At 43.3% G+C, this 10,241-nt stretch overlaps 1 pseudogene; it reads right to left on the reverse strand.

Annotated features, from left to right (window-relative positions):
• Positions 1-1,131: 1,131 nt before the first annotated feature.
• On the reverse strand, positions 1,132-9,699 carry LOC100605760 (annotated as a pseudogene).
• Between the last annotated feature and the right edge of the window lie 542 nt (positions 9,700-10,241).

Consider the following 10,241-nt stretch of genomic DNA (forward strand, 5'->3'; position numbering starts at 1 on the left):
AGGAGAATTGCTTGAACCCAGGAGGCAAAGTTTGCAGTGAGCCGAGGTTGCACCACTGCACTCCATCCTGGGTGACAGAGCGAGATTCTGTCTCAAAAAAAAAAAAAAAAAAAAAGTGTTTAACGATAATGTATTGTACACTTAAAAATTTTGGGGGGTAGATCTTATGTTAAGTTTTCTTACCACAATAAATGTTTAAAAATAAAATAACTTAGTTAACATTGCATTATTTTTTGTCAAAAAGTTCCTGTGGTCACCATTTCCCATAGGAAGCTGCATAGCAAGGGGTCTTCCCCCTGACACTGCTGCTGTTGGCATGACCTCTGGGGATGAGGCACTGTAGTGGGGTCTTCCTGTTCCAAGACCATGATGGGATCTGGGTGGATGCCTTCCTCTCCTTGCTGAGGTGGGAAACTGGGAGGTGTTGCAAAACAGTGGTTGCGGCAGCTTCTGATGAAGAAGTCAGTGGTGTCTGGTATTCAAGGCCAACAAGGGGAATCAACGGTACCTACCTCTGTCCCCTCCCCCACTGTGCTATGGCATGTTAGTGGGAGCTTCACTTGCCTCATGGGACAATTAATAAATGTTTTTCAAAGCCCAGTCTCAAACGTTGCAGAGGGATGAGGTAAGGCTAAAGATTAATGGGTGGGTATGACCTGTCCAAAGGGGAGACAGAGACTCTAGAGATAGGGGACCTAGGGGAGGAAGAGTGCCACAGAGGCAGAGACCTGCACACACCCCCTGCAGTGCCCCAGGGACCTTAAGGCCCATGGGGAGGTTCCTTGTGAGCCAGGGCAGCAGGGGCTGGGGAGCAACTGCACGGCTGGCTGTTTGCCTGCGCCTAGGATCAGGTTCTTCACAGACTCTGGTTCCATGGAGATGGAGGCCTGCTCCAGGGATGGGGCTACACTTGGCTTCCCATCAGTTGGCAGGCAGGTGCTCACAGTTGGAAGGTACAAAATTTTTTAAAAAGGAGAAATATTACATTTCTCATACCTGAATGTTGTGAAGCAAATTTATACCTGTTAGACTTGACTCTGGATAAACACATCCCTGCAATCTCCTGGCAAGTGAGAGGCATTGAAGGATGCATCGAGAGTAGCGGCCTCTGGAGGGTTAGAAAACAAAGCCCTATGAGGGAGCCGAAGAGATCATCTCATTGGCCAAAAACTGACAAACAGGGAGTCGCATACGACAAGGGCAAAATGGAAAGGGCTCCCTTTACTATAAGAAAGGCTTCCAGTACCTTGTGGGGTCTGTGGGACCCAGAGAAAGTGGAGCAAGCAGTTGGGCTATGAGCCAAGGCCTTATCAAGCACTTGTGGTCAAAGACAGAGCATGTATTGTGCTCCCTTCAGAGCCGGAGCCCAATGGAGGACTGGGCTGGAGACAAAACACTACAGAAAGGACCCACATCTCCTGTCGCTGTGAAAGTGGAGAATTTGGCCATACAGGAGGAGACGAAGGGATCCTGACTTGTCTACTAACCATGCAATTCATATCACTGCATCTCTTTTTATGCTCGTGAAACGAAATGGAACTCTGTGCCAAGAGCTTTAGAGAAGAACATGATCTGGTTGAGTGTGATGAATAGTCCCAAATATTAAGGCACTGTTTGATGTTCGTGCCCAGTCACTCCTCTCTCGGAATCCGCCATGTTTGCACCCCCAGGGAGGCCAGCTGACCCAGGACATGCCAATCAGCCTCGCTTTCCTGGGAATATGCGGTTGGGAGTGAGACAGCATGCGTTCTTCTCAACATGGGAGTGTAACATGTTGAGTAAACTTGGAGCTATGAAGAGGAGAAGGCAGCAAGTATTTTCCACCCGGGGGGCCAGGAAGAGAGAAACTAGGCTTCAATGAGAGTGAAGACGAAGTCGAATCACAGAGAAAAGCCGAGACCAGAAGAGTCCAAGTGGCCTTCCAGTTCCTAATTCTAGTCCTTCCTGAGACCTCCTAGCCTTCCTGCCCCGGGGTTCTGAGATACAACCCAGGATCCTTACAATTTACCTTTTTTTGTTCAAACTAGTTCTCACTGGTTCTGTAACTTGCAACCAATAAGTCTTAAGTAGCCCATCAGGAATAACACATCAGACAAACAAAGTAAGTGATTCACCATTTTGTGTTTATGTAGTGCAATACACAGAACATTAACCATTTTTAAGTGTATGCTTCTGTGGCATTAAGTACATTCACATTCATGTGAATCATCACTAGCACGTATCTCCAGAACTTTTTTTTTTTTTCCAGAAACAGGGTCTCACTCTATTGCCCAGGCTGGAGTGCAGTGGTGCAATCATGGCCAACTGCAATCTTGACTTCCTGGGCTCAAGTAATCTTCCTGCCTCAGTCTCCCAAGTAGCTGGAACTACAGGTGCATGACCAACCATGCCTGGCTATTTTTTTTTTTTTTTAAAGAGAATGGTCTCACTATGTTGCCCAGGCTTTCAGAACTTCTTTATCCATTTTTAAAATCGGGGTCCTTCATGATGCCAGGGTTGGCTCATTGCAGTTTATGAGCATGAGCTATGGCAGAGACATATGCCAGCACTGTGAGATGCCTTTGGGGTTTGTTGGTTTTAGTTACTGATCTTATTGTTGGGTGATTTGCTTCTTTCTGATAGTATTAGGGTTTAGGAAAAATTCATGGTTACTTCAAGGTTCCAGGCAAACCAGTGTTCATTATAAAAAATATGGCTGCCATTCGATAAATTTTGTTGACAACCACTTTGACTTAACATTCTGTTGCTGTACACCACAAAGAGCTTTACCTCTGGATCCACACATGTAAGGTTTCCATTATTACATTTGAGAAGAGGAGGAGCTACTTTTCCAAGGCAAGTAGGAGCCTTCCCAAGGGTCGCATGGCCTCTGCATGCTAGGCAGCATGTCAGTGAAGAATATAATCAGTCAAGGGCATGCCATAATCATTAACGTGTCCCCGCCAGCCTCATTGACTTACAATAAAGGTTCATTTTACACTCATGCTGTTTATTAAATCAAAGGTCAGCTTAGTTCTTCCCCATGTCATCTTCACTCCAGGATTCAAGATGATGGAGTAGCCTTCATCTGAATGTTGCCAACCAGATGGCAGGAGAAGAAGCATATCGTGTGTCATGTACCAGCTTTTAAAGACACAAATCACTTCCATTCACAATTCATTGACCAAAGCAAGTACATGGCCACTCTTGACCGCAACAAAATGTATTGCAGGGGAGGGTGCCATAAGGAGATACTGCAGTATGTGGCAGATAGTAATAAAACCTTTCCATAGCTTTTTCTTCCACATTCAAATCAGATCATGCTACTAAAAAGGACATCATCTTCATTTCTTTAACAAGAAGTTATTGGGCATCTACTCTGTACCAGGCACTGTTCCAGCCACAGAAGATTCAGCAGTGAACTAGACAAATAGCTCCCTTCCCCCATGGAGCTTATATTATAGTGAGGGGCATGGGTACTAAATAAGTAAACAAGTAAATACAAAGGATAATTATAAGTTGTAATTGATAAAGATTAAACTCATACGTTAGGAAAGGGAGTATGAAGTTGTGATTAAGAGTACAGGCTCTGAAGTCACACTGCCTGGGTTCTTAACTAGGGTTACCAGATGAAATACAAGACATCCAGTTAAATGCAAATTTCAGATAAACAACGAATAATGTTTTTGCATATGTAGGTTCCAAATATTGCATGGAACATATTTATACTAATAAAACTGTTTATCGGGCTGGGCACAGTGGTTCATGCCTGTAATCCCAGCACTTTGGGAGGCCCAGAGGGGCGGATCATGAGGTCAAGAGATAGAAACCATCCTGGCTAACATGGTGAAACCCCGTCTCAACTAAAAAAAAAAAAAAAATACAAAAATTAGCTGGGCGTGGTGGCACGCTCCTGTAGTCCCAGCTACTCAGGAGGCTGAGGCAGGAGAATTGCTTGAACCTGGGAGGCAGAGGTTGCAGTGAGCCGAGATCACCCCACTGCACTCCAGCCTGGCAACAGAGCGAGACTCCGTCTCAAAAAAAAAAAAAAAAAAAAACCTGTTTATCGAAAATATAAAATTAACTGGACATCTTGTAATTTTTATTTGCTAAGTCTGCCAACTCTATTCCTAACTCAGTTCTGCCACTTTCCAGCTGTGTGATCTGGAACAAGTTATAGTTACTTAATCTCTCTGTGCCTCAGTCTCCTTATCTATGATATAGGACAGTAATACTACTTACCTCCCAGGATTATGTTAAAGATTAAAGTTAATATACATAAGGTACATAAATTAGTGTCTGGTACTTAGTAAACATGCAATAAATGACAGTTGGTGTTTATTATCTAATAATAAACCTAATATTATCCAATAGAAGGGTGAGCAATTACATGGGAATTAGAAAAAAAAATTCAGTATTGCCATCTGATCAAAGAATCTCACAGGGAATGAGAGAAAAAAAATCAAGTTTTGCTTCTTTTTCTACCTTTTTAATTAATAAATATTTATTGAGTACCTTCTATTGATAGAAGTTGTATCCTAAGTCCTGAGCAGGCATCAAGAATAAAAGATATATAGGATTATAGCAGACATGATTTACCATCTATTCAAAATCTATCTCACTTGTCTCTTCCTTAATAGAACCTTAAGTTTGTTCAAAGCAGTAATACGGCCAAATAAATACTTGCTTACCCAGCCTTCCTTGCAGCTAGGGGTGGCCATGTGACATGGTTCTAGCCAATGAGATATAAGCATAATCTGGTGAGGTTTCTGGGAAAGTGTTTGCTTTCCTGATAAAATGGAACTGCAGCACTTTCTTCTTTCCTTGAATGTGGATGCAGTCATCATCTTGAAACCATGGGGGAAAGGCAAAGAGAATCACAGTGGTGTCAGTCCCAACACCACTGAGCTTCTGAACCAATACAAGCAGCCACTTACCTCCAGCCTTCTCATAAGGTGAGAAAATTATGTCCTTATTTGTTCAGGCCACTGTTAGTCAGGTATACAGTTGTTTGCTGCCAATCTCATTCTTGCCATAAAGACATAACACCTTTCCTCAAGGAATTTATAGGCAGTCCCTTAATTTTCTGCTCCTTAAAACTACACTGAAGTAAAAAAAATTGTAAATTTCCAAGGATTTCAAAATAATATACAAAAGGGGTATATTCCCAGAGATTTTAAAAGTATAATATTGCTTGCCTTTGGAACATCATTTTGAAGCTCTATTTCCACCATATGTGGTGGTTAATTTGTGTGTCAACTTGGCTGGGCCATAGTGCTCAGATATGTATGTGATGGAAGATTTTCTGCATATTTCTGTGAGGGTGTTTTCGATGAGATTAACATTTAAGTAGTTGGACTTTTTTTTTTTTTTAATGAATTCCCGCTCTGTCACCCAGGCTGGAGTGCAGTGGTGCAGTCTTGGCTCACTGCAACCTCCGCCTCCTGGGTTCAAGTGATTCTCATGCTCCAGCCTCCTGAGTAGCTGGGATTACAGGCATGCACCACCACACCTGGCTAATTTTTGTATTTTCACTAGAAACAGCATTTCACCATGTTGGCCAGGCTGCTCTCAAACTCCTGACCTCAAATGATCCACCTGCCTTGGCTTCCCAAAATGCTGGGATTACAGGCTTGAGCCATCATGCCCAGCCAAGTCGGTGGACTTTGAGGAAAACAGATTGCCCTGAGTGATGTCGGTGAGCCTCATCCAATCAGTTGAGGCCTGAGTAAAACAAATCACTGACCTCCTCTGAGTTAGAAAGAATTCTGTCAATAGGTGGCTTTTAGATTTGAACTGCGACACTGGTTCTTTCCTGGGTCTCCAGCCTGGTGGCCTTCAGACTGGACTGCAGATTTTGGACTTGCTGGCTCTCACAATCACATGAGCTAATTCCTTAAAATAAGTCTCTGCTGCTCTCTCAGGATACATGTCTTGTTGGCTCTGATTCTCTGGAGAACCCTGACTATACATTATGTTCTATACATTTTGTTCACTTTATTCTTCCTTGTCACGGTTAAACACAAAAGTCACCCCTTGTAAATAAAACAAACACCCAAATCAAGGCTCCATCCCTAACATTCAGCATGCCTAATGATCTCCATCTTTATCTCAGCTGCATCAAGTTTTATGAGGTCTTTATTTTTTTTGTCACCAGGATGAATATTTTCATTTTTCCACTTTACTTTTTTTTAACAAAACAATCACTGCAAATTTAATAAAGTATTTAAATAATTGTCCCCAAACTGCCATGCCAACGAAAGTGATGAAACCGTAGAACACAGCAGCTGGCTGGTAAGCAACTCTGCTGTGGGATAGCTGGGAATGTTCGTTTTTGCCAGCTGATGCATGACAGCCTGAATTTGACATGTAACACTCAGTTTAGAAGTGTCAGTGTAGAGTGTGAAAAGGGTGCTTAGTTTTAAAGCACAATCATTAAAGTTGAGGACTACCTGTGCGATGCAGTAGTGACCTATGAGAAGTCCACAAATAACTTTAAAGCCAGATTTGACAAGTGACTGAAAAGGAGATAATGAAAGGCAGAGAGAGGCTGGAGCAAAGACAAAGAATTTACATCCTTTTTTCCACCCTCCTGAGTTTTCAACTATTCTGAGATAGACACAGGAGCTTGGCAGATGGAAATTACAATATCACTTTTATTATCTCTGAAGTTGCTAAAATAACAAGGCTAAGGTGTACAGCCAACTGGGCTTATACAGGCTTAACTTATGAATTAGGCAGTCCCCAGTCCCAGGCCCAGCTGGACGAATGCTTTGTACTGTACAGCAGAGATGTCAACCAGAGCATAGGCCATCTCAAAAGAAGGGAGGAAGGGGTTGGGTCAGCATACCCAGATCGTTCTCTCAGATGTCACTTCTGAGAAGTCACCTACCAGATGTCACATCTGAGAAGAAGATTGAGGGGAGGTGAAGAGAAAGGCCAGTAGTAGGGTTCTAGGTAAAAGTTTCCACAGGAAACATAAGAAGTGGGGAACAAGCGTCCCCATAACAGCCTCCAGCTGTTTGTTCTCCCAATGCATTGGAATCCTCTATCAAGTGTGCCACCAGCCAAGGATGTTGCAGCCCCCCTCAGGAAAGAAGAAATGGCAAATGACCCAGGAGGTGTTGCTCCCACCTTCTGACACTGAATGGCCTTAGAGTATCCTCCTGGGACTGCTGGCAGGCAGCGTCCACTTTACCCCAAGAAGGCTCTTGGGGTCAGGTGACCATAAAAATGAATGTGTTAGATGAAAACATTAGTTAAATGGGGCTGGGCCTGGTGGCTCATGCCTGTCACTCCAGCATTTTGGGAAGCTGAGGCAGGTGGATCTCTTGAGCCCAGGAGTTTGAGACCAGCTTGGGTAACATAGCAAGACCTCATCTCTACAAAAGAAGATTTCAAAATTAGCCATGCATGGTGGCACGTGCCTGTAGTTCCAGCTTCTCAGGAGGCTGAGGTGGGAGAGTTGCTTGAGCCCAAGGGATCAAAGCTGCAGTGAAATGTGATTGTACCACTGCACTCTGGGTGACAGAGCGGGATCCTGTCTTAAAACAAAAATTAAATGGGCTGTGTTCCAGTTGTCTATTGCTGTTATAATAAACTACACCAAATTTAGTGTCAGAAAAAAAAATCTACGATTATTGTCTCTCACAGCTGTGGGTTGACTGGGCTCGGCAGGCAGTTCTCACTTGGGGTCTCTCTGTCAGCGGCCAGGGCTGCAGTCAGTGTGATGCCTTCCTCACTCGCATGCCTGGCATGTGAACCAGGAAGACTGACACAGCTGGGCTCTTTGGGCAGCTCTCTCTATCGGTATGTAACCGTCCCACATGGTCTCTCCTGCAGGGGGGCTTCAGCTTAGCTCAGGGCTCCAAAGGTCCATGTTGAAATGAAGAGAGAACCAGGCAGGAGCCGTGTCGTCTTTCATGACTGGGTCTCAGAATCCACACAGCATCACTGCTGCTGTCTTCTATTAGGAAGAGAGACTCTTACTCCTAATGGGAGAGTAGCAAGGTTTTGGAAGAGCATGTGGGACTGGAAATATTTTTGTGGCTATTGTTTTCCTTTTTAAAATTGTGGTGAAATCTTCATGAAAGTTACTATTTTAACTATTTTTAGATGCACACTGCAGTAGCATTTAGTACATTTGCATTGCTGTGTACCACCACTCTCTCTCTCTTTCCAGAATTTCACCTTCCCAAGTTGAACTCTGTACCCATGCAACAGTAACTCCCTATTCCCCCTGGCTCCAGCCCCTGGCAACCCCATTCTACTTTTTGTCTCTAGGAGTTTCGCTATTCTAGGTACCTCATAAAAGTGAAATCATACAGTGCTTGTCCTTTTGTGTCTGGCTTATTTCACCAAAGGCCAATTTCATAAAATACAATTTGCCACAAGGCCAATTTCATAAAATACAATTTGACACATGCTGTAAGGTCAAGTTGTACCAAAGCTTATTCTGCTTTTCTTCTGAAATTACATCCAGCCGCACTATCTAATGCTGCCCAGCATTGGTTCTGCAGTGAATTAAATGACAACAAAAAGATGGTCCAATAATAAAATTCTAACAAATAGGGAGGGCCCAAATTTGAATATAAACATCCCTGCTGCTCTCAAATGCCCAAGGAAAATTAAAGTCCTAAAATTTAACTTTTTAAATTCAGTCCAATGAACCCAAAGTCCAAAAATTTTAAGTTAATGTTTAATGGGAACTAGAGTCCAAAATAAAATTATCGGCCAGGCATGGTGGCTCACGCCTATAATCTCAGCACTTTGGGAGACCGAGGAGGCGGGTGGATCACTTGAGCCCAGGAGTTCGAGACCAGCCTGGGTAATATGGCAAAACCCCATCTCTACAAAAACTACAAAAAAAATTAGCCAGGCGTGGTGGTGTGCGCCTGTAGTCCCAGCTACTCAGGATGCTGAGGTGGGAGGATCACTTGAGCCCAGGAGACTGAGGTTGCAGTGAGCCAAGATTGCATCACTGCACTCCAGCCTGGGTGAGAGTGAGACCCTGCCTGAAAATTATACATACATATATATATATATATATCTTGCCCCATGAATTACAGTTTTTGTTTCTTTTCCTTTCCCCCTGCTTCCCCATGAAAACTTTGTATTGGCCTTTTGGGTGGAAATGGGAACTTTTTTACCAGGAAGAATAATCCTATCACACTTCTGCTGAAACCAGCACATGGCCTCCTCTTTGCTGACTCTGTTTGTCCCCAGTGCAGTCTGTCCCACACTTCTTGTCTGCGATGCTAAAACCTCACCTATCCAGCACCACATTGAAGTCCAGGTCATAGATACCAGTGCTTGAGTCATATTTGATACCTATATCAGTGTGTTTCTGGATCCCAAAACCAAAGTTTCTAGTATCTGAGGGGTTATTTTTTTTCTTTTCTTAACTCGTATTCCTGCACCTTTAGACCTTTCTCCAGGATTGTTTCTGCCTTGGCCCCTCAGAGTGTACAGTGAATGGCAATCTCTTCATTTCTCCTGATGCTGAAGGATCTGATGCTGTACTTGGCTTTGGAAAACACGGGGGTCTGGCCTGTGAGCTGCTCAGGTCAGTCTGTCTCTACCCTCCCCACACAGATATTGAGGCAAGTTTGTGGATGTGAAGCTCCCGAGTGGGGATCTTCTTTTCACCTTGATCCTGCACCATCATGGAGAATCGGAAGAGCCAAATTTCTTAAATAAAATTAAAATTTAAAGAAATCACTCCTGAATGTTAAATTCTGCTCAGAGTCCTTCAGAGAGGTCCTCAATACCTGGATAAAGTTGGGGTTTCTTCAGTAACTTCAAGATCAGACGTCTCTCCTAAGAATAAGTGTGGTTCTTTCGGGACCTCAGAAATTAATAGGACACAGGAGATTATTACAACACCACCTATTAACACTTGGGGCTTTAAAAAATGTTCCCAGGCAAAACAATCTTCTCAGTACCCTGTATTTATAGAATTTAGACTCAACTATTTTGTCAAAGCCTACAGGAGAAACAAGATGTTCTGAGGGAAGGAGGATAAACAAGGTGAAGGCCGTCTTGGATCAGCCTTGCTGGAGGACATTCAGTCTGTGCTGGGTGTCTGGAGCCTGCTCTCTGTGAATTTAAACTCAACAAGGAGAATTCTCTCACTGAAAGTTCAATTATGGCACTTAAAAAAAAAAATCCAGTACTCAGAGTAGTTCCAGAGGAGCAGAATCTTAGGATGATTTCTTTGAATTGGTTCTGGCTTATCTAGAATTGATTTTCTGATCTGATTA

Source organism: Nomascus leucogenys, chromosome 14 (genome assembly GCF_006542625.1).
Source record: "Nomascus leucogenys isolate Asia chromosome 14, Asia_NLE_v1, whole genome shotgun sequence".
Taxonomy (NCBI): domain Eukaryota; kingdom Metazoa; phylum Chordata; class Mammalia; order Primates; family Hylobatidae; genus Nomascus; species Nomascus leucogenys.